The sequence below is a fragment of the Lissotriton helveticus genome, chromosome 9 (genome assembly GCF_964261635.1).
Source record: "Lissotriton helveticus chromosome 9, aLisHel1.1, whole genome shotgun sequence".
Classification (NCBI taxonomy): domain Eukaryota; kingdom Metazoa; phylum Chordata; class Amphibia; order Caudata; family Salamandridae; genus Lissotriton; species Lissotriton helveticus.
Window position 1 is genome coordinate 751,019,427 of NC_136070.1, and position 25,764 is coordinate 751,045,190.

At 42.0% G+C, this 25,764-nt stretch overlaps 1 protein-coding gene across 14 annotated transcripts in view; it reads right to left on the minus strand.

The window, feature by feature from the left end:
* Window positions 1-25,764, minus strand: part of PPP1R13L (protein phosphatase 1 regulatory subunit 13 like) — a 1,016,088-nt gene that overhangs the window by 740,104 nt on the left and 250,220 nt on the right. For 10 of the 14 annotated variants that reach the window (XM_078660882.1, XM_078660878.1, XM_078660877.1 and 7 more), the window contains one exon: window positions 467-561. The exons of the other annotated variants lie outside the window; for them this stretch is intronic. The gene's annotated coding sequence lies outside the window, so the exon portion shown is untranslated. The remainder of the gene's footprint in view (window positions 1-466; window positions 562-25,764) is intronic. 14 annotated transcript variants of the gene reach the window in all.

Here is a 25,764-nt window from a genome sequence, read left to right on the forward strand (position 1 = left end):
AATTTGGTTAGTCCCCCACTTCTGTTTTTTATTAGGACTTGTACTCTGTACTGAGGTTTCACAAGAGATGTCTGTACTCTTTTTTGAATGCTGCTTTCCAGACATCCCTTGCCTGACACTCCCCAGTGAACAGTCCATTCACATCATCTGACAGGCAAGAAAATGGGACTCAAACCACCCACCATTTTCGAAATTACACTTCAGCCATGGCTTTTGGAATTTAGAATATCTGTCAATGAGGGGCGAGGACACGGACTGGGAATTACTTGTGAATTATAGAATATTCTTTGACCGGTTTTAGCTAAGGTCAACCTCAACCGCAGAGCAGAAAGGAGGACTGCCATAGTGCAGCAGAGTTCAATCTTCATTGCGATTCCCAATCTGTATGTGTGTGTGCTAGTTAGCAGGGATGGTCCGAGGCAACAGAAGGTTAGTTATTGGAGCAGAACAAATACCATCACCTTACCTAATCACGTGGACCGGAGGGCGACCTACATGGTTCTGCAACTGTATCCCAGGAGAGGAGGGAGGTCTACTTCCTTCGTATGTTTTTCTTGTTATCTGCAAGTTGGAAAACATTATTTAATTTATTTCTAGAAGATACGAGGGCAAGCCCAGCTCTAGGATTTTTTTTCTGGATGGGCCATAAAGAAGCATGGGTGGGCCATGAAGATGAATGGGTTCCGATAAGTATTTCAGAGATTCGACATTTTAGGTGTTGGCATCTGTCCTCTTTTGACATTTATAAGACAATAAACACCACCCAAAGAGCTAAGCACTTCGCTTTCTCTGATGCCCTTCTGGCTTTGGGAAAGGGGTCAGCCTTTGCTTGTCAGAACTTTAAAACGTAGATGCAGAACGTTCAGGCTGAAGCGTGCTCCTTATGTGCAGCAACAGACACCTTTCTGCTGCTACGCCGGGGCGCTTTACAGCTGTATTATGTTTTAAAAAACACTTTGGCAGCTTTTTATTTAGAAAAGCATTGAAGTTTAAAAATACGATACAAGAAGCCCAGAATCATAACTCCGTTTTTATATATAACAATATCATGTATTGGTGCTTTTATTGCACAAAATGCAATAGTATAACAACTGAGAATTCACAAGGAACTATGGAAAATATTTCATAGTAACGTGTACAATATAGATTTTATCAACATCATGGCATTCCCCAAACCACTCGGCAGCGCTTTAACATTGTCAGGGTGACTAGGATTAAATCGCACGGAGGACCAATTTATACACATATAATTATGCAGCGAAAATGCTAGTTATGTGGCACTTTGTGTAGTATTTTATCCATCTGCGAAACAACATTTCTGGCAAACTCTGCAAATTTTGTAAATTGTGACAAATGCAATAAATCCATAAATATGTCGTAAACATTGCAACCAAAGGATCCCATCACCATTGATGTTGCCGTTGGTTTTTATTAAACATTTAGTCAAATAAAAGGTAAAACAAGATCTAACCATTCTAATTCTTCTCCGTGCCACTGTTATCTGCACTTAGAAGTAAACAGCCTTTTCAAGCTAACTATACCAAAATAAATATTCAATATAAAAATTAAATAACAGTACCAGGAGTAATATGGTCCTGCATTGCCATCATATGGTTCGAATGACATTTACAAATCACTCAGTCTTTGACCTTATGGTTTATGTCACCAGAACAACTCAATGGCAATGTTGGACCATATTACATAGTTGCCCGATATGTATCATATATATATATAATCTAATTTGGGATATTTTTTTAAATAAAGTTTACCAAATGTTGACTACCATCCAGGGATGTACATTTGGTCACATAAACAAAGGTAGGAGAACCTTAATCAAGAAGTTTATAGGATGAATACAATGTTTTAAAATACATGTATTGTGTTCTTTTTTTCATACAAACAATTGGTGAAATTTTCATGACATTACAAAAGGAAAATGTCGAGTCCCTGCAAAATGTACATATTGCACTTCTTTTCAAATACAGAAAAAACACCAGCAAAATTACACAATAATCCATCTGTACAGTTGTGAGCAGTTTCGGCTATGAAATATTCACCCCAGGATACATTTTTGAGTTGTCGTAATGAATTAGCCTACGGCGCCATGGTGCATAACTTCCCACTTTGCTTGACTTGCTCGTCTTACTTAGTAAAGTGCATTATGTTCTTTACATATCGCCCAAGATTTTTTTTTAATCTTTTGGGACATCCCCTACCTAAATATATCACTCTGTCCACTGCCACACACCAGTCCATATTGTGGGGTCCATTCCTCAATGTCTGGTGGTGATGGGCTGCCACATCACCGTGCTGTATCTCTATTTACTAGTGGAACCCAAGCTTATCAACCTACTCCCATTATTTGTCTATAATCAAGCAACTACTTAGTGTGGATAAAAGTGCCCTCTAAGCCCCAGATTCATGGATACATTTCACTATTATTACACCCAAATTTGCACAGCTGAACCCTTGTGTAGTGCACTCTGGAAAATGTTCATTTGAACCTCAGGAAACCAGATCTCGCTGATAACTCTTTGGGGGGTAGGTAAATGTTTCCTCCCCTAACCCATTTTTTATCGGACCGGTCTGTTCCCCACCTGCTTTTGAGGCAGGCTATCCAAGTCTTTTTGGCTGGGATATTGCTTTTTTGGCTATTCCAGCCTCTGATGGCCGTAGCCCTAGTAGTAACATTTCTAGCAATCTTATCACCCCATAATATTTAGTTGTTAGGACAATTTACACAATTGTATGCCAAATACAATTTACAAAACACCCAATGTGTGTACCAAGTGAAGTGACCATAAAGGAAGCCTTATTAACTCAGGAAAACAATAATGCCGTGCCCTATACTAAACAAACATAGAAAGCAGATATGCTCAGACTAGACAACACTATACTGTGCGCTGCATAGCTCTGTTTAGCCCCTCATTTAAATACAAAGATTTCAACGTGAGTTAAGGGTGCAATGGGTGCACACTATGAACCATAAAACATATCGCAAATATACTGGAATACATCAGGTAAGGTGCTTAAAAAACAGAACAGTATGCGGTGCAGGTGTGTGGCATGTGGCCAATAGGTGTTTGGGGTGGAAGGTAGGCTTACATTGGCCACTCCACTGTTGAATTCGGAGAAATTGGGTAGTCTGTGGAAAACCAAGGGATTTGATAAGTGGGACACAATTGATAGCACTCATGTGAAAGATGTTTGGGGGAAGGGCGCGGTGCATCCGTTTAATTCGCTACAAAACATATATAGTTTGCACAAGAACGAATACTTTAGATATTTGCAGGTTCGACACGCCCTCGCCACGCATGTCCCTAAGGACTTGACACTCCCTGAGTCGTCGCCCCTTGAGGATCGAGTGCTAGACGGACATATTCCAGAAAAGACCATCTCTCTGATATATAGGAAGCTGATCAATAACATTGAGGACCCATTGGGGAAAATCAGAGATCAGTGGAATGTGGATGGGTTGGAATTGATGATGAAGATTGGGTGGCTGCAGTTTCCTCTCACAAGGTTGTGGCGATTCAGATGAGGCTCCAACTAGTGCAGCTGAAGATATTGCATAGGTCATATATCACGGGGCCTCGACTGCTATGAATGGGTCAAGGTGGGAGTGGTGAGTGTAGGAGAGAGTGTGGAGAATCTGGAACCTTTATCCATATTCTGTGGCATTGTGTGGTGATACAGTCGTTCTGGGCAAAGATTCACGAGGTACTAAGAGATGTTCTGGGGACGGAGCTGCTACCGGAAGCCCGAAGGTGTTTGTTGAATGTGTGGGAGCCCACGGATCTGAATGTATATCAGAAGCAGTGGGTCACCCTGGCTTACATGGTGGCCAAGCGAAACATTGCCCAGCTTTGGGGTGCGGGTCAGCCGCCCGACTAACTAAATGGGAGGAGGACCTTGACTGTTGCATGTTTAGGGAGAGGTCAGTGTTTGTAGCTAGGGGATGCCCGAAGAAGTGGGGGAAATTGTGGGGAGCATGGAATACCTATCGAGGTGAGATTTGTGACCCACCGCTGACAACTCCGGGACTGGAAGCACAGGACTCCCCTTGATTCTAGTATTGTGTATTGTTGCTTGAGATTCTGTACCCTGCCATGATGACCCCTGAGTTGGAGATTGTGTCAGACCACCCGATCTGTTATTTGTTACTTTTTTTTTATTGTTTATCGAATAAAAAGATTCATAAAAAAAAAAAAAGAAATTCGAAATGTTCATTATTATTAAACAATACAAATTGCTGTATTATTTAGAAATACCTGGTGTTTTATTATAGTGTTATAATGCTTTTTCTTTTTACAAAGCACCTCAACTATGTTTCAGTATTGGTTAGAAATTGTTCAGCAAGTTCTTTTTTAGGTCTCACCTACGCAGTGCGCATGCACTGCGTAGGAGACCTTTAGCAGTCGTGCCGCTCTTTTTACAAAGCACATACTCGTGCTTGTGGCAGCATACGGCTTGCAGGAGTGTGCAGCGGTGCGCCACAAGCACGAGTATGTGCTTTGAAAAAGAGCTGACTGCTCTCCCCAGCGCGCGGCCACCACTCGCGGGTGTACCCCTCTGCCTCTCTCTCTCCCGCTGCAGCCTGCACGCCTTTTTTCAGCACGAGGCGCGCGCTTGTTGTTTCCCTCTCATTTTCCTACTTTTAACCCGTCTCGCTGCCTCTATTCAAATCAAGAAGCCCTCCCCTAATTCTCATCTTAACCATTGCCTTTTGTCATTTTCATTTGTTAGACTTTTGCACATATAAACATTTCCGAAGAAAAAACAATATAAACTACATTCACCAGAATTCGTTGAAATAAAATTTCGTAAATCATTTAAAAATGGCATTAAGATTAGACCACAGCCAACGCAATCCTCTCTGAATGTAAAGATAAAAGATAGTCAAGTGCCAAACATACTTTTGCTAACCAGCCTCATATATCACTGGTCTAAAGCATTATTTTCTCCTAGTCAGTACTTAGGGGCATGTTCATATTAAATGTTGAAGATTATGTAGCGCTTATGTTTTATACAAGGGTTATTAATGTGCATGCTGTGGGCTCCTGCTAGCACTGCTTTGCCCACAATTACTCCACACCCTGCACATGTTATCTATTTACTCTACCCCTCTCCTTAGCACACCCTTGCTCGTTTTTTACAAATAAAAGAGGTGTGAATGCTATTCATTCTGCATGCTAGCCCGCCTTCAAACTTTTTTCTCAGGTTACAAAATGCTTTACTCCCATTTAGGAACCAGCATATTGCTCTCCACCAACTCAGCCACCAAGTCACTCGCCACCATCTGTTCCCTACTCTACACTCTAACTCCACCTTCCCACATCAACTCCCACCATCTACTCCTAATGCCCTTAGCCCACCTTATCACTCCATCACCTTCTCTACAGCTCCAAGCGTACAAATTGTTTCCCCAGAATACCACCTAATTTCCTACACCCCTTCAAAGCAATTAACACACAACCTCAACAGTAATCGTAGACATTTATTCAGTTCCCTACCAATTAACTGAAAACCTACAACTCAGCCCTCACTTGAGAGGAGATAACTGCAGCCACTAGGACAGTATTTGAAAACTCCCAAGCCAGCTGTAAACTGGAACGCCCCCCACAACTACCCAATGGCAGTAGATCAAACAAATCTAATTTCAGCTGAGAAGCTTAGGAAACCCACATGGTCCACAATAGGCACCCTTATTAACAAGAGAGAAACAAAGGTTCAGGGATACTACAGAACAGAGGCGTAGGGCAAGGAAGACCACCACAACAATGCTTCGCTGAGCAAGTCACAGTTACAACAAGCATTGGCATAGCCAATGGGTCTCGCATTTCGGACCTTATAAGTGTTTAGCCATGCAACAGTTAATGTTGTCGCAGTAAGGATATTGTGCTGCATAACTAAATACTTATAAAGTCCCAAAGGCGAGACCTATTGGCTATGCCAATACTTGTTTCATTATGTGCTGTAGCCTGTAGCAACTTGAACTTTAAAATCTGTTGAATTATTTTTTTAAATCTTAAAATAAATATATAACCATTTGTGTTTTATGTGGAATCTGCAACCTCATACTTTGCCACAAGTGTTCCTTTCAGTAGACCACAATACACCCATTGTATTAGCCTCAGTAGAATGAATTCCTGGGATGACCCTGCTGAGAAACAAAAAAGTGTCCTGGTGATTATCAATTGGCAGGGCCCCTGGAACTATGCGGCAAGGAAAGGTCAAATTATGCGGCAGTGTTGACTAAATTATGCACCAGGAAAAAGCAAACTATGCTGCATAATGCGGCACATTATGTGATAGTATTAGTATATCATTTTGATATTTTTACGCTTACTAATAGACATAGATTGCACCTCATTTGTACCACTTTAAATTACTAAAAATAGAAATAAGCAAACAGAAGGTGACCAGTAAACCTTAGGAAAGAACCTTCCACTCTGTGCCACCACATGTCAATGCGCTTTTAGTAACTTTTGAACGCTTTGAGCCAAAAACAACCTTTTTAAATATCTGCAGATTATGCAAAAGATAATGGATTATGTGGCAAATGCAGCAAATCCATAGCTATGCGAAAAATGCCACGCCTGCACAATTACTTAATTCCAGTGGCCCAGCCCATAGGTCCCTGCACAAGGAATAATTATTTTGCTTAAAACAATCGACATACAAATTAATGTGGTGTTAATTAATGATGATTAGAATATTTTTTCATTTAGCCAATGAAAAGATAAACATATATTTATTTTTAACTTTTTCCATTAATTTATTTTTTATGTAATGCTGCAAGTTAGTAATGGCCTAAAAGTAGGAACACAACAATCCATGAGTAAATCTATATCCTAATTATAAACACATTTTCACTAACTTTCTGGGGAAAAGGAAATCCTTTGCAAAGTGTTTCTGTCATATCATTTTTTGCCACTTCTAGGTGCCTTGTGATGAAAGCCTGCAGCCCCTTTAGTACGAGTGAGTGAACGTTTTTAGGATGTCTGCGCTGCTCATGTGCACATCATAGTAGCTACTATCCCTGCTGATTTCACACCGGTCCCCAGGCCTGAAACTAGTGCATGTCAATAGTTAATAATTGAATAAAACAAATGAGGCAGAGCACAATGGGGCTTCAAGCCACTGTGAGACATTAGGCAGAAAAACAATAATTTTTCAGTTCAGAATGGACTAGGGTGGGCCAGGGTAATCCTTGGGTGGGCCTGGCCCACCTGGCCCACCCTCTAGTTACGGGCCTGTACGAGGGGCAAACCACACGGGGTGGGAGGGTTTAAAGCTTTATGCTGCAGCTCAATGCTGGCTGCATCATAGCACTTTTTTGTTGGTTTTTTTTGCAGAGTTTTATGTAGCGCGAACTAGACCCAAACCGAATCAGGTATCAGAGCGCTTTACATATTTTTCCAGTTACGTTACATTTTTACGTTTTCCAGTTACTTTCATTTTAGGCACGGGGAGATTAAGTGATTTGCCCAGAATCACAGGAGGTTTTTGGCGTCGTTACCTTTTACTTGTTTGTTATGGCAGGTGGGGCGGACCAACCTGGACAGTGGAAGGGGGCAGCAAGACGACAGAGCGAGAGGAGGGCAAGAGGGGGCAACACAACTAGATGGGGGAGCCAGACTTGACCCAAAATCCCGGATCAGCTCAAGGTCTGGTCGGAACCTCAGGCCCATAACGAGCCAAGCTTTTATGTGGTTTCTGCTCCCTCCCTCTATCAGGGATTAGATGTGGGTGAGCCAGTGAAAGCTTGAGCCAGGTTCAAGCCGGATGCATGGCTCTGCTTGAGGTTATGTCGGTACCTCGTGCCCATACCAGCTGAGCTTTCATGTGGCTTCGGTCTTCCTCACTCACTCTACCGGGGGATGTGGTGTTATTACAAAAAAAAAACCACCAGATTGAAAAACCCTTCGGTCTAAGCTGACAAACAGAGGAAAAATCCACACATCCAGAGATATTCTCTTGAGCCCACTTGGGTGGGGGTGGGGACGGGGTTAGAGGAGTCACCTTGTTAGTACGAAATCCCTCTCCCGCCATAGGTAGCATACCTTATCATTGGTATTCTCCTCGTGACGATAAAACCTAGCCCTGACACGGGCTACAACACCCTCACTGAGAGGGGCTCAGGGATGTTTTGTTCCTAACTTTTGGATATACTAAATCCTGCAATGAGAAGAAATAAATCAGGATGGGTAAAGGGCGGAGGGCAAAATAATACAAACTGTTAGGAGAATAGTAGTTAAAACTAGCTACCAGGTACAAAATGCAACTTAATTAACTCCTCCTGGGGCCATGGTTAAAAACAGAGCACCAGCAGGGGTAACTTATGCCAGCAAGTAGTGGACGAAAAAAGGTCTATATTTTTCAGCCTATAGACCAGAGAGGGTGTTGCGGCTTTTGTCAGGACCTAAAACTGCTACTGCTATTTTTAAGAACTTCACTATAGTTATTAGTGTGCAAAAACATGAAAACAAAAGAAAATTATACACCACTAGTGATCCTTATTATTGCATTGAATCACTGGTCATACCTATAAGGAAAACATAACAAAAGATTTCATTAGAGCGTGTATCTTTGGGCAGGTCTACTTTCTTGTTTGAAAAAACAGGTGCAGGATAATTATACTGTCACCAGCGTACCAACGATTGTTGATTATATATATATATATATATATATATATATATATATATATATATATATATAATATATTCACTGAAAAAACCATAGGTTATAGACCATATATAGTTAGGAATTAGCATTTACAAAACCTTATTTTACTCACACAAAACCATTGAAATTCCATATATAGTTAGTTGCACTAACTATATATCGCGCACCCGCAATCCACTGCTGATGTCACATATTACATCATTCATGACATGGTCAGTGACATCACTGATGACATCACTGATGACATCTCAAATGACATCACTGATGACAACATCCAGTGATTATGTGTTTCTGTAAAGTTTAAATATGTTTTACATATTGAAGAATGAGTGGATGTATAAGTGTCTGAATGAAGGTTTTAGTAGGTGCGTGATTGTATGAGTGAGTGATTAAATGCGTCTTACTAAATGCACGGGTTAGTGACTAAACTGTCTGAAAGTGTGCATCAGTATGTCTGTTGTGCAAGCTGCTGCATGTGTTGATCAGTAGCTATATAAGTAGCTATATGGGTTATTGATTGGTTGCACAAGTATTTGTATGGGAGACTGAGTGTGTGTATGGCTGGCTGGGAGGTGTGTGACTCCGTGCAGATCAATGTGTACTTGTATCAGTGATTCTATAAGAGAGTAAGTATGTGTTAGTATATGTTTGAAAATGTAAGGTACTCTATGTTTAACTGTGTAGATTAGAAAATGGAAGTGTGATTGATTCTTTACAGGACTGACTAGGTGTGTGAGTAACTCCATGGATGAGTGGCAGAGTGTGAGTGTCTGTATAGGTGTATGAGTGCATATGATAGTGTTGTAAAGATGAGTGATTGTATGTATGAATGATTGTATGGGTGAATGAGTGAATGTGTGTGTAGACGTAGGAATCAGCGAGTGCGTATGTAGTAACTAGTATTGGTGTGTCAATGGTTTCAAAAATTATACTCTGTATTTAACACTGGGTGTAACAGAGGTTATATTAAAGTGTGAGGAGATGCATTGTATTGTCACATTAATGATATCATCATTGATGTGACCATTGATGTCAAATGAGATATCATCAGTGATGTAATTTGAGATGTCATCAGTGATGTCATCAGTGATGTCACTGACCATGTCATGAATGATGTAATATGTGACATCATCAGCAGTGGATTGCGGGTGCGCGATATATAATTAGTGCAACTAACTATATATGGAATTTCAATGGTTTTGTGTGAGTAAAATAAGGTTTTGTAAATGCTAATTCCTAACTATATATGGTCTATAACCTATGGTTTTTTCAGTGAATTTCATTGGTTTTTTAACAGCTAATATCTGTAGCTGTAAAATGTATTCTTCTTTAAATCCAAAAATATATTTTATATGTTTATTAATAATTTTTTTTTAAATATTTTTTTTTCTTCGTTCCCGCTTCGCGAATCGGGAAACTTCCCGTTAGCTGACCTTGATGCCGCGAAATAGACCGCGAGCCGGTAAACGTTTCTTTACCGCAACTGCCGCGTTAGAAAACAACATCGTGACGCCTCCCGTCCACATGACGTTTCGCGTTGTCGCGTGATACGTCATATGACGTGCTACGTTAGCGAACTGGTACGCGAAGCGAGGCGCAAAGCGCAGGTTTCTGGAAGCAAACCGGGAGGCCCTGCAAAGCGCGTAACGTAAACACAGCAGGTCATGTGACTTGGTAATAACACTTTTCATTGGTTCATTTCACTTTTGGTTTCCTAATGATGTAAGACTAGGTCATATAATCTAAAATGAACACTTTTCATTGGTTGAGAACTATTGTTTTTCCCAAATGATGAAAATCCCTCCTTCTTTCCTCACTCTGACTTTCATCATTGTGAGAGAAAGACCCTTTGTTACCAGTGAGCAATGGCTTCTTTAGTAGCTTCAGCTGGTGCTTCCCCACCACCTCCACCACATCCAAGGAAGAGTGGACCACCTGCTGAAGTTATAATTCAGCAAGAAGAGGAAGAAGAGGAACAGGACGAAGAGCACGAAGAGAGGCACTTTTTGCCTGAGGAGCCCAGGACGTCTCACCGGAAAGAAAACTTCATTTGGCAATTTTTTAAAATTCCCAAAGGTCAGAAAAAAGTAAATGCAAGATACGTAACTTGCCTTATATGTCAAGATAGACTGTCCAGAGGGACCGACAAAAAATACAGTTTCGGAAACTACACAATGCATCGCCATATGACTAGGTGGCATCCTAACAACTACAGTGCTGCACAGTTTCGTAACGACCTAGATAATCTCCCTATTATGGCCAGAAGATCTGTTGTACCGGAAGTAACGGGACCAGAGGGCAGGGAGATGGTGCCAAATATACAAACGAGATTTTGTGAAGTAAAACAAGTCTGCGTACATTGCAGTGGATTCATTTGCTACGGAGAAAGTAGCATCACTCTGATCAACAGAGCTATTGACAATCATGCTCATGTTTGTCCGAAACGCCCCAAACAAATTCTTTTTTTTTTTTTGTTGCTCCTGTTGAGCCCTTTACAATGAATCGTTTTCGTTGCCCCCTCCAAAAAAAAAACTAAAAAAATATAAAACTGTTCAGAAAAATTCAAAAAAAGTAAAAAAATGTTCAGAAAAATAAAAAAATATATAAAACAACAAAAACAATAAAAAAAAGTTCTTTTCAGAACTACCTCCCCGGTATTAAAAAATTGGTACAATATTTGGAACTGTGCCAACCTCTATTTCTCTTAGTTCGCTTCCCATTTCGCTCGCCGGTACGCGAACCGGAAGCGAACCAAAAAAACAGTAAGTATAAGGGAAGGAAACAGACAGTTATGTTAAAAGAAAGACAGCTATAGGGGAGTAAACTAGAGATACTATTACCCGTAATCCACTGCTGATGATGTCACATATTACATCATTCATGACATGCTCAGTATGTATGGAAAGGGGCAGATTTATATTAACTAGCACATCCCCAGAGATGCACCAGTTAACGTGCACCGCTGCTCTACCACCCACAGTCTGCCGCATTTACAATCAGATAGGACAAAGCTGCATCAAAACCCTGCGCCTGCTTGAAGCAGGCATAGATCTTGACGCAGGTAGGCTGAAAGCTAAAGCAACAACTAAGTGTCGTGTGCAGAAGTTGCAAAAAAGGAAAAATGGCGTTTAAACCAATAATGAGCCCATGCTAACTTAACACAGTGTAAAGATATCCAGGATCTACATCAGTTTGGGGTTCACGAACCTGGCAGGTAAAAGGCACTGAGGCTTTGCACCGTGCATATCTCATCCCAAATCATATGTTGTTTGTGAATGAAACAATTTCCCAGACCAAATGCTTTGGATTGGCTACTTCTAAAAAATTAAACACCCCTACTATCCCGGAGTTAGAGGAATATGATGGTTGGAGTAATTTTACTCGGTTGTCCATTAAAGATTTACAGGCCCTACTCCGTAATTCTTCCTTTAACATTTCCAGTATAAATCCAAAAGGTTGGCTGCTTTGGCAACGTGCCTTATCCACGGTTTAATAACGCTGCCTTTTGCTTTATATAAGTTTTCAAATTGTATGAAATATATACCAATAGGTCGTTATGCACCTTTAGGTAGTGGTTTTCTTCATGAGGTCTGGTCGCTTCCATACACATACAGATTTTTCAAAGATGATCAAGAAGTTTATCTGAATGGAGAGGAATGCACTGAGACGCCAGATCATTCACTAATGTGTAGGCACATACAGTTACACGGTTCATGCAACAAACACCGACCAAATATGGCTTGCGTGTTGCAAAGCACGCCAGTTCCTGCTATCATCCCCACGTTCAAGTTGTTGGAAAATGGTAGTTATTTGATGCTCAATAATGAAGATTGTTCTGGGTTAATTAAAAGTATTCCTTTTATCGTAACAGTAAGTGAACGGGTTATTTGCTGCAGAAATGTTCTATTTCCTCCCACACATGAACATAGGGAGTTTTCAATCTGGCCACAAATACCAACCTTGGGAACAGATTTCAACGGCATGGCAAGAATAAGAGCTCTTTTGTCTCAGAGAGAGGTGGCCTTGAGTTCGGCCCGTGAAACTTTCGTGCTTCACATAGCGAACACCCGTACAGAGGTGCAGACCCTTTTAAATACAGATTTGCCTTTCCATTTCAGCAAGATGGTTCGGACTATCTTTAACGCGTCCTCCACAAAGGGCCTGGCGCACTTTTTTAAAGTTGTTACCAGTGGTCTCGTGACTTCATTTGAGAAAATCTTTGGAGTCATCCCTGCTTTCTTTCATTCTATTTTTTCCACTGTGCTTGGTGGATTCCCATTTTTACTTGCATTACCAGCGGACGCTCTTGTGCTTTTTTACATTTTTAAATATGGATGTCCCTCCTGTGCAAGCTCCCGCCCTGCAGCTGCTGACGCTGTTCCGCAATCGCATGCTTGAATATTATGGCACAATGCCGTTGGCGATATTAAGCACGGCATATGGATTATCTTTTCGATTCTCCTACTTCACCTGTGTCCAGCCTGTATTTCACTGCCTGACCTGTGATTTCGATTGGGCCATTGATTTGTGTCTCTGCGGACCGGTTTCTCCTGACGTCGACTTTAATCAGCTGATGACTCCTATCATTACTCACGAGTTGGTTTGTCCTGGCGAAAGGATTATGGCTGTGGCATTGATGCATGGACTAATTGGTCCCTGGAATTTACTGGCGGCAACACAGTCTTTCTTGGAACAGAGCTTTCTTGAAAACCCACCGAGCTGTCCTCTGATGGTGATAGAGGATCCGGTGCTGGGAGAGCACGTATGTTCTTTTCCGCTTTTAAATTGGATGGCTGAACTCTTTTCGGATGAAGACGGTGACTTCCTATTGGAGGCTGTTGCAGCTTATTTTGCATACACAGTTATGTCATAGACCTTTTTCATGTTTGATATGCTGAGTACTAGCATTTCATTGACAATTCATTGACTTATTTGTCAAGTTTTTATTATTTAGCTTGCCTATTGGCTTAAGCCTCGATAAAGTAGTTGGCTGTTTTATTTTTCTTTAGCATTAAATTTTCCTAGTTTTTAATGTTTTACCTTGCGGACCGTCCACATATAAAGTTGCAATCTGCTCTCATGAGATGCCACTTCTATTATCTTATTCAGTTCGTTTCCGGATCATGGGGAGGTGTCATCTAGATCCTGGATATCTTTACACCGTGTTAAGTTAGCATGGGCTCATTACCGGTTTAAACGCCATTTTTCCTTTTTTGCAACTTCTGCACACGACACTTAGTTGTTGCTTTAGCTTTCAACCTAGTAGTTCATCGTGGTTTACATGAGAATAATATGTTATTGCTCTACTATCTGCTTTGCTTGTTAAACTATATCTGTACAGCGACTGCTGAAGTTTCAAGAACAACACGATACAGAATTGTTATGAGGTCTGATCTCCACGACTTCATACTCATAACATAAGTGCAGCTTCTGCCAATTCTGGGCATGAGGCGGGTTTTATATTGCTTTGCCGAACACACATACACAACACTTGATGCGGTTCACATGAAGAGAGAGCTGGTGTATGCTGATGTGATTCCTTCAAATCTAAGACACTAAAGTATGGGCACGCCCTAAACCAACACAAAGAGACCTTCTTAGCAAATAATATAATATGTGTATTAGGGAGGGTCAGATATAAGCAGCCGCGGGCCGTGGAGGGAGTTACGGTGAGGCAGGGAGGCGGGGAGGGGGAGGGGCAGGGTGGAGCCCTCTCCACCCTGCCCCTCCCCCTCCCCGCCTCCCTGCCCCACCGTAACTCCCTCCACGGCCCGCGGCTGCTTATAAGTGTTGCTAACTCTTATTCATTTACAGCATGTTAACATACTGTCACCATTCGCTTTTTATGTACTAGTAACTATGCTGGTAATTTTGCTACTGATAATATGTGTACTTCTATTATCTAAGATACTACGCCTGAGAAGACGGCATTAGTAAATAAACATTTCAAATACACATGTGTTCTTCTTAACTCCATGTTCTGGTTTCTAAGAAATATATAACGACCGACTGTTCATGAGTTCCACGTATCCTGAGGTACTATAAGTTCATATTCTGGATTGTCTAAACATTGAGAGTTTGTTATATCCAATGTGACACTGTACCTAGCTTGCTAAGGGGTTTTTGATTACTAAGGTGAGTTTTGGGGCACCCTAATTCGCCGAGGTTCCAATCCTCTGTGCACAGTTCTGTGTGAGAACAGAAACCCTGCGACAGGGGCACCCCTGAGCCTTGCTGGAGCTTCATCACACTTGCGATACAACTCCAGCAATGCGCCACCTTTACGGCACAGATACATCACGCATCTGTGCTGTTTTTGCCCCATGATGCGCCGCATTGTAAATGCAGCACACCATAGGTGACGGAACAGCGGCACAGAATGACTAACACATCCCTGGTGATGCGCCAGTCATCATAAATCTATCCCTATGCTTCTTATCTTGTTAGAGATGAACCGCCATTTGTATCATCAAAGTTTTTTGCATTTCCTAGATAGCGAACTTTAAGGAATAAATAGCGATTCTTTACCATTCCTAGTTTGCGATGAGCTATTTGCTAATTACAAATTACCCATTCATTTCCATGCAGCAGGAGGCCCATAGGAATGAAGGTGCAATTTGCGATTAGCAATTACCTCATCGCAAATTACGAATTTTTCCGAGGGTGCAGGGGTGTCTCAAGAACACCCTGCTGCACCCCTGAAAAAGAAATTTGGGGGCATATGGCGCACATAAATTTTGAAAACATTCCTTTACCTCAAAAACGATTTTCAACTCATAATTTGAAAACACTGCACATGGGGAAATAACTTAAAATGTCCTTAAGACACATAAAAGCGTTTTTTGATTGCCTTTGCAGCATGTTTCAGTCACCTTTAACATGCCTATGTAACGCAAACATTCAAAATCTAAATTTGCCATGCACAGGTGGGAGCATATTTACAAGCAATTTGCTCCACAGACAAACTTCTTACATTGAAATGGGAAAAATAACATCAGAGACTCTCAATTACCTTATACAGAAGCAGACACCATTATGTCCTTGTCATCAATATTAAAACCATTGCTTTTTCTCAAAAACGATTTACAAGTCATAATTTGAAAACACTCCACAGCTCCTATGCACATAAAAACCCTGTCAGTACTAATACTTCACAAACAAAATCGATTTGTAAAACACTTGAGACAAAGCAACATTTGAAAAACACAACTTTCTTCATAATTTTCTCCTTAAAGCACACTATTTTCTATCTAAATTAAAGAAATCTTTTCTCACCTTAGCAAATACTTTGAGTTTCAAAACAGTCTCAGAAACACACCAATTTGTCTTCAGCAGAGCAAAAGGTATGCACTCCAGAGTCTGCAGCTATCAAAAGCACAGAAATGCTGTAATTCTTCACACATATCTCTCATGTCACCCAATCAAAACTCTTCCCTCACTTTTTTTCAAATGAAAACCCTTCCCCCCTCTGCCATTTCATGCCTTTTCTGCATGGCAACCACGTCTTGGAAGACCTCTGGTGTTTGCAAGTTCACACAACAATGTTGCAATTGAACTCTGAACTCTCAGTACACCTCATATCCAGTGCATTCTTTCATTTAATGATTTTTTCTTGACCACTCAAAATACATCTTTCAAACAACTCATCCATGCACCCTAACTCTGTTTTCAGCAATCAAAATCCACCAATCACTGTTACTGCTTCATTAACACAGAAACTCCACAGTTTTTTTCATTTTAAACTCTTATTTTTTCAACTGCCATTTCATTGCCACACTTCATCTGACTGCAGGAGAACCTTCTCTCACCATGTTTTCTGTCTGGATTGTTGGACATAGTTACATCTATTGGGCTCAGAGGTATGCTGAGAACAGGAATTTACCTAACCTCAATTTACAAGATGTGGAAATTAAGTGGTTTGGCCACAGAGGATTAAAATGTCACCAATTGATACCATTGGTGAAAACCTTTATGCATTTGCCAAAACCTGACCTGTTAATTGTGCACTGTGGAGGTAATGATTTGGGCACTTTGACTGGGGTAGGTCTGGAAATGCTTTTAAAGGACACCTTTGAGCAATTGATGGCACTTTTTCCTCAGACTGCCTTGGTATATTCAAATATATGCCAAAGACAGAAATGGAGGTGGTCAAACCAATTTTGTCCACAAATTGAGAAGTCGAGGAAGCATGTAAACAAATCTGTTTCAGCTTACATGAGAGACCATGGAATGGGCTCCCTGTACAACAATAACTTGCGTTACTACATGCAAGATATCTACAGAGGAGATGGAGTTCACTTCTCAGATGAGGGCAACAGAGTTTTCATTTTGAATTTAAGACTGTGCATTGGTACCTACTTATAAGTACCTAAATGTACCATAAACCCAAAAGCTCTTCTCAGAGCTACCCTACATCTGATCACTCACAATTATTATTTTACTCTAACTTTTTTCACTAATTTTCAAGAAAGTACGCTCCCCAGAACGCTTCCCGGTTCGCGAACCGGGCGCACTCCACGCAAAAAAACTAAAAAAACGATATATATTTTTTTTGCCCTGCGAGACCCTTTTAAAGCCTCCACATCAAACCTAGGGGGTCAGGGACGATCTACTATGCCCCCTTATGGTCATTTGCCCCTTCGCTTTGGCCTCTTGTCTCTCGATCCTACCGAGAGACAAGATGGCGGCCGCTACGGACTGTTTCGAATGTTTACAGACGCCGAAGAACCAATCAGCTTTGCAAAGCTCCGAAGCGGAGCGCTGTTACAGATATATCTTTTTTTGAACGTTAATTTCTCAAAATCCACTGGAGCACATATATTGAGACCTAGCAAAGGCACATCGGGCTACCAGTCCCTACAATTTTGCCAAGTTTTGTGCAAATCCATTCAGCCGTTCGATTATTATATATATTTTTTTTTTTGCCCCGCGGGGCCCTTTTAAAACCTCCACATCAAACCTAGGGGGTCAGCGAGAATCTACTATGCCCCCTTATGGTCATTTGCCCCTTCGCTTTGGCCTCCTCTTGTCTCTCGATCCTACCGAGAGACAAGATGGCGGCCGCTACGGACTGTTTGGAATGTTTACAGACGCCGGAGAACCAATAAGCTTCGCTTCACAAAGCTCCGTAACGCGAAAAGTCCGCGAACCGGAGCGCTGCCCGGTCCGCTGTTACAGATATATATCTTTTTTTGAACGTTAATTTCTCAAAATCCACTGGAGCACATATATTGAGACCTAGCAAAGGCACATCGGGCTACCAGTCCCTACAATTTTGCAAAGTTTCGTGCAAATCCATTCAGCCGTTCGGGCTAAAAGTGAGGCCAACCGCCCTATGGAAAACTCAATGTTAAAAACACGTTTTGGGACCCCCCTTTTTTCTCGGCCCCCCCTTGAGGAACCCCCCCCAAATTTTCAAGGGCTGCTCAGAAACAAAATGTGCCATTTTCCTGAAAATTTCAGCCAATTCCGTCCACAAACGCCAAAGTTATTAGACATAGATTTTTCAAAAATCCCATAGAGAAAAAATCCTAACTATATATACCTACTGGCGACCGCCAGTAGGTAATATATATATATATATATATATATCAATGCTCGAAGGTGTCCACCTTTGAGTAGCACGCGAACAGCAGCTTGGTTTATGTATAGGTGAGGACGGGGACACCTTCGAGCATTGATTTATACGCGGCCGTCCAGCCGCGGAGTATGCACCACCCCGGTACCCTGGGGTCACAAAAGTGAAGCAGCAGTCGTACTTGGAATCGAGGACGGGCCCACTTGTGGAGTCCATACAGGACTTGATTGTGTGCTTCCCGGACCACACTTCCCAGAATGCACAGTCTCATGTGAGCCTCCCATCGGTGGGTGTGTTATATATAAAATGGGGAAGTGGGTCGGCGGTTGCGCACACCGCTTCCGTTAAACCCCCTGAAGAGAAGCATATGGAGCTTCGAAACGCGTCGGGCAGATCCCGTACGGAGCGGCGTCTACGAGTGGATCCCCGTCCTCACCTATACATAAACCAAGATGCTGTTCGCGTGCTACTCAAAGGTGGACACCTTCGAGCATTGATTTATACTCGGCCGTCCAGCCGCGGAGTATGCACCACCCTGGTACCCTGGGGGTCACGAAAGTGAAGCAGCAGTCGTACTTGGAATCGAGGACGGGCCCACTTGTGGAGTTCATACAGGACTGGATTGTGTGCTTCCCGGACCACACTTCCCAGAATGCACAGTCTCATGTGAGCCTCCCATCGGTGGGTGCGTTATATATAAAATGGGGAAGTGGGTCGGCGGTTGCGCACACCGCTTCCGTTAAAGCCCCTGAAGAGAAGCATATGGAGCTTCGAAACAAGTCGGGCAGATCCCGTACGGAGGGGCGTCTACGAGTGGATCCCCGTCCTCACCTATACATAAACCAAGCTGCTGTTCGCGTGCTACTCAAAGGTGGACACCTTCGAGCATTGATTTATACGCGGCCGTCCAGCCGCGGAGTATGCACCACCCCGGTACCCTGGGGGTTACGAAAGTGAAGCAGCAGTCGTACTTGGAATCGAGGACGGGCCCACTTGTGGTCCATACAGGACTTGATTGTGTGCTTCCCGGACCACAGTTCCCAGAATGCACAGTCTCATGTGAGCCTCCCATCGGTGGGTGTGTTATATATAAAATGGAGAAGTGGGTCGGCGGTTGCGCACACCGCTTCCGTTAAAGCCCCTGAAGAGAAGCATATGGAGCTTCGAAACGCGTCGGGCAGATCCCGTACGGAGCGGCGTCTACGAGTGGATCCCCGTCCTCACCTATACATAAACCAAGCTGCTGTTCGTGTGCTACTCAAAGGTGGACACCTTCGAGCATTGATATATTACCTACTGGCGATAGCCAGTAGGTATATATAGTTAGGATTTTTTTCCTATGGGATTTTTGAAAATTCTATGTCGAATAACTTTGGCGTTTGAGGACAGAATTGGCTGAAATTTTCAGGAAAATGGAACATTTTGTTTCTGAGCAGCCCCTGAAAATTTGGGGGGGTTTCGTCAAGGGGGGGCCGAGAAAAAAGGGGGGTCCCAAAACGTGTTTTTCCCATGCAATTTTCCATAGGGCGGTTGGCCTCACTTTTAGCCCGAACGGCTGAATGGATTTACACCAAACTTGGCAAAATTGTAGGGACTGGTAGCCCGATGTGCCTTTGCTATGTCTCAAGATATAGGCTCCAGTGGTTTTTACGAAAATTAACTTTGAAAAATATATATTGGGCTACATTGGGCTATATATATGTTGGAGCCCAAATGTAGCCCAATGTAGCCCAATGTAGCCCAATGTAGCCCAAAGATGGCCACCAGAGACAAAAAAAACAAATGTAGCCCAAATATCAGCCAGATGTAGCCCAACTATAGCCCAATGACAGAATGTCCCAGAGTGTTCTAAAGAACAACTAGAGTGCTAACAGTCCTACTTATTACAAAGGTATGGCACACCTGAAGCCATCTTGATTGGAATAAAGTGGTAACTCTTAAAACATTTAATTTAAAAAGGAACAAAATGAGGGGGTTCATTTTGCCATAGAAAGTATGATTAGCGAATATATGACGAAATCCCGCATGTACTATTAGGCCGCAAATTAAAATAACGAAAACTTTTAGAACGAATATGCCTTTAGCATACACTAAACAACTAAACTACCCTAAACCCTAAAACACTACCCCCAGCATGACCCTACACTACACAAACAGTACAACACTACACTAAACCCTAAAACACTACCCCCAGCATGACCCTACACTACACAAACACTACAACACTACCCTAAAACACTACCCCCAGCATGACCCTACACTACGCAAACACTACAACACTACCCAAAACCCTAAAACACTACCCCCAGCATGACCCTACACTACGCAAACACTACAACACAACCCTAAACCCTAAAACACTACCCCCAGCATGACCCTACACTACGCAAACACTACAACACTACCGTAAACCCTAAAACACTACCCCCAGCATGACCCTACACTACGCAAACACTACAACACTACCCAAAACCCTAAAACACTACACCCCAGCATGACCCTACACTACGCAAACACTACAACACTACCCTAAACCCTAAAACACTACCCCCAGCATGACCCTACACTACGCAAACACTACAACACTACCCAAAACCCTAAAACACTACACCCCAGCATGACCCTACACTACGCAAACACTACAACACTACCCTAAACCCTAAAACACTACCCCCAGCATGACCCTACACTACGCAAACACTACAACACTACCCTAAACCCTAAAACACTACCCCCAGCAACCCTACACTACGCAAACACTACAACACTACCCAAAACCCTAAAACACTACACCCCAGCATGACCCTACACTACGCAAACACTACAACACTACCCAAAACCCTAAAACACTACCCCCAGCATGACCCTACACTACGCAAACACTACAACACTACCCAAAACCCTAAAACACTACCCCCAGCATGACCCTACACTACGCAAACACTACAACACTACCCTAAACCCTAAAACACTACACCCCAGCATGACCCTACACTACGCAAACACTACAACACTACCCAAAACCCTAAAACACTACCCCCAGCATGACCCTACACTACGCAAACACTACAACACAACCCTAAACCCTAAAACACTACCCCCAGCATGACCCTACACTAAACAACCACCACAACTCTACACTACACTAACACAACACTACACTACACAACACTACACTACACTACACAATCACTAACCCATGAAAAAATTAACACAAACCCACTTACCTCTCTCGTCATCGTGGTTTTCACAACGCAAATGCATTTACCATTCATGCCTTTAAAACGTAATTCTTTGTAAAGGCATGCGCGATAAATGCACATGCGTTTTGAAACAATGCGGGATAATGGTATGCGAGGTCAATGACCTTGCGGGATAATGGTATGGGGACTGAAAGTCTGCGGGATAAAAAATGCGGGAAAATGGCTGCAAACCATGATTAGCAGCAGACTTCCCTGGTGAGCACTAGCTTTACTACAGTGATCTAATGAGCAACTAGAGTGCTAACATTCAGAATTTATGGCAAATGTGTGACACATCTGAATGCCTTCTTGGTAGAACCAAAGTAAACAAGCATTGAAAATGCAATAGATCTCGCCCTCGTTTAAGTTAAAGCCATTCTGTTTGTAATGAGGTGGCTTTTTAGCTTTGCTTTTATTAGTGTTTTTAAAACTTTCATGTAAATAACATGCATATGTATGCATATATGTATATGTATGCATGCATTTATATTTATATAGATATGCAGATTATATATGTTTATATATGTATATTACCTACTGGCGATAGCCAGTGGGTATATATAGTTAGGATTTTTTCTCTATGGGATTTCTGAAAATTCTATGTCTAATAACTTTGGCGTTTGTGGACGGAATTGGCTGAAATTTTCAGGAAAATGGCACATTTTGTTTCTGAGCAGCCCCTGAAAATTTGGGGGGGGGGTTCGTCAAGGGGGGCCGAGAAAAAAGGGGGGTCCCAAAACGCGTTTTTCCCATTCATTTTTCCATAGGGCGGTTGGACTCACTTTTAGCTCGAACGGCTGAATAGATTTACATGAAACTTGGCAAAATTGTAGATATGGTTTGCCCGACGTGCCTTTGCTATGTCTCAATATATGTGCTCCAGTGGATTTTGAGAAATTAACGTTTAAAAAAATATATATATCTGTGACAGCGCTCCGGTTAGCGCCCCGGTTCGCGTACCTGACGCGTAACGGAACTTCGCGAAGCGAAGCTGATTGGCTCTCCGGTGTCTGTCAACATTCTAAACAGTCCGGAGCGGCCGCCATCTTGTCTCTCGGTACGATCGAGAGACAAGATGTGGTGAAAAACGAAGGGGGAAATGAAGGAAAGGGGGCAAGGTAGACCACTCCTGACCCCCTAGGATTGATGAGGGGGATATTAAAGTGCCCCGCGGGGCAAAAAATAAAAAAAAAATGTTTTTGCGATTTTACGCCGTAGAGGCGCGTCCCGGTACGCGAACCGGGCAGCTCACCGGCAGCTCACCGGGCAGCTAACCGGGCAGCTAACCGGCAGCGTAGCTGTCAACATTGTAAACAGTCCGGAGCGGCCGCCATCTTGTCTCTCGGTAGGTTCGAGAGACAAGATGTGGTGAAAAAAGAAGGGGGAAATGAAGGAAAGGGAGCAAGGTAAACCCCTCCTGACCCCCTAGGATTGATGAGGGGGATATTAAAGTCCCCCGCGATTTTTCGCGGTAGAGGCGCTTCCCGTTACGCGAACCGGGCAGCTAACCGGCAGCGTAACGGGAGTCCGCCATCTTGTGTTTTTGGAGCGTCCGGTTCGCGTACCGGGTAGCGTCCCGGTAAGCGTAACAAGGGGAAAACCAAGAGAAACAGTAAACAAAAAATTAAGGGAATAGATTTCCAGCAAACTTGGCAAAATTGTAGGGACTGTTTGTTTGATGTGCCTTTGCAAGGCCTCAAGATATGTGCACGTGCGGATTTTGTCTAATTAAGGTTAAAAAAAATATATATATCTGTAAGCGTGCTCCGGCACGCTTACGTTACGGGTTTTGTTTGCGCTGCAGAGCCGATACGTCACGGTTATGCGACGCGCCATGAGGCGTCTCACGTGGCTACGTGATACGTCACGTAATAAAGAATATATTTTACAGCTATAGATATTAGCTTTTAAAAAACCAATGAAATTCACTGAAAAAACCATAGGTTATAGACCATATATAGTTAGGAATTTGCATTTACAAAACCTTGAAAATTCACTGAAAAAACCATAGGTTAGAGACCATATATAGTTAGCTGGACATTTTATTGACATAAAACCAATGAAATTCCATATATAGTTAGTTGCACTAACTATATATCGCGCACCCGCAATCCACTGCTGATGATGTCACATATTACATCATTCATGACATGGTCAGTGACATCACTGATGACATCACTGATGACATCTCAAATGACATCACTGATGACATCACTGATGACATCTCAAATGACATCACTGATGACATCATGACACACCAATACCAGTTACTACATACGCACTCACTGATTCCTACGTCTACACACACATTCACTCATTCACCCATACAATCACTCATACATACAGTCACTCATTATTACAACACTATCATATGCACTCATACACCTATGCAGACACTCACACACTGCCACTCATCCATGGAGTTACTCACACACCTAGTCAGTCCTGTAAAGAATCAATCACACTTCCATTTCCTCATCTATACAGTTAAACACAGAACACCATACTTCAGTGACATCACTGATGACATCACTGATGACATCTCAAATGACATCACTGATGACATCTCAAATGACATCACTGATGACATCATGACACACCAATACCAGTTACTACATACGCACTCACTGATTCCTACGTCTACACACACATTCACTCATTCACCCATACAGTCACTCATTATTACAACACTATCATATGCACTCATACACCTAGTCAGTCCTGTGAAGAATCAATCACACTTCGATTTCCTCATCTATACAGTTAAACACAGAACACCATACTTTTCACACATATACTAACACATACTTACTCTCTTATACAATCACTGATACAAGTACACATTGATATGCACAGAGTCACACACCTCCCAGCCAGCCACACACACACTCAGTCTTCCATACATCCACTCATTCTTCAATATGTAAAACATATTTAAACTTTACAAAAACACACAGACACTAGATGATGTCATCAGTGATGTCATTTGAGATGTCATCAGTGATGTCATCAGTGATGTCATCAGTGATGTCATTTGAGATGTCATCAGTGATGTCACTGACCATGTCATGAATGATGTAATATGTGACATCATCAGCAGTGGATTGCGGGTGCGCGATATATAGTTAGTGCAACTAACTATATATGGAATTTCATTGGTTTTATGTCCAGTATAAAATGTCCAGCTAACTATATATGGTCTCTAACCTATGGTTTTTTCAGTGAATTTTCAAGGTTTTGTAAATGCAAATTCCTAACTATATATGGTCTATAACCTATGGTTTTTTCAGTGAATATATATATATATATATATAGATAGATATATATATATATTCACTGAAAAAACCATAGGTTATAGACCATATATAGTTAGGAATTAGCATTTAAAAAACCTTATTTTACTCACACAAAACCATTGAAATTCCATATATAGTTAGTTGCACTAACTATATATCGCGCACCCGCAATCCACTGCTGATCATGTCACATATTACATCATTCATGACATGGTCAGTGACATCACTGATGACATCACTGATGACATCTCAAATGACGTCACTGATGACATCACTGATGACAACATCCAGTGACTGTACTTTTCTGTAAAGTTAAAATATGTCTTGAGTGGATGTATAAGTGTCTGGATGAAGGATTTAGTAGGTGCATGACTGACTGTATGAGTGAGTGATTAAATGCGTCTCACTGAATGCATGGGTTAGTGACTAAACTGTCTTAATTTGTGCATCATTATGTCTGTTGTTCTGTAAACTGCTGCATGTGTTGATCATTAGCTATACGAGAGGCTATATGTGTTATTAATTGGTTGCCCAAGTATTTCTATGGGAGATTGAGTTTGTGTGGGGGTGGCTGGAAGGTGTGTGACTATGCATAGATGTGTGAGCAGTTTATTCACTAGGTGTATGAGTTCAAGAGTGCATGTGGAAACAGCTACATGGGCAGTTGACTGTGTGCATGAGTGTATTGATGAGTGAATGGATATCTCAATGCTACATGTCATAGTAAGTACATATGTAAAACACAGTACATGTGAGAGTTGGCATATATAAATAACTGTGCATGAGAGCCACTGAATGAGTGAGTGGTTGTATCGATCATTGTGAACTTGTATCAGGGATTGTATAAGAGAGTAAATATGTGTTAGTATATGTTTCAATAAGTAAGGTGTGTTTAACTGTATAGTTGAAGAAATGGAGGTGAGATTGTTTCTTTGCATGACTGACTGGGTGTGTGAGTAAC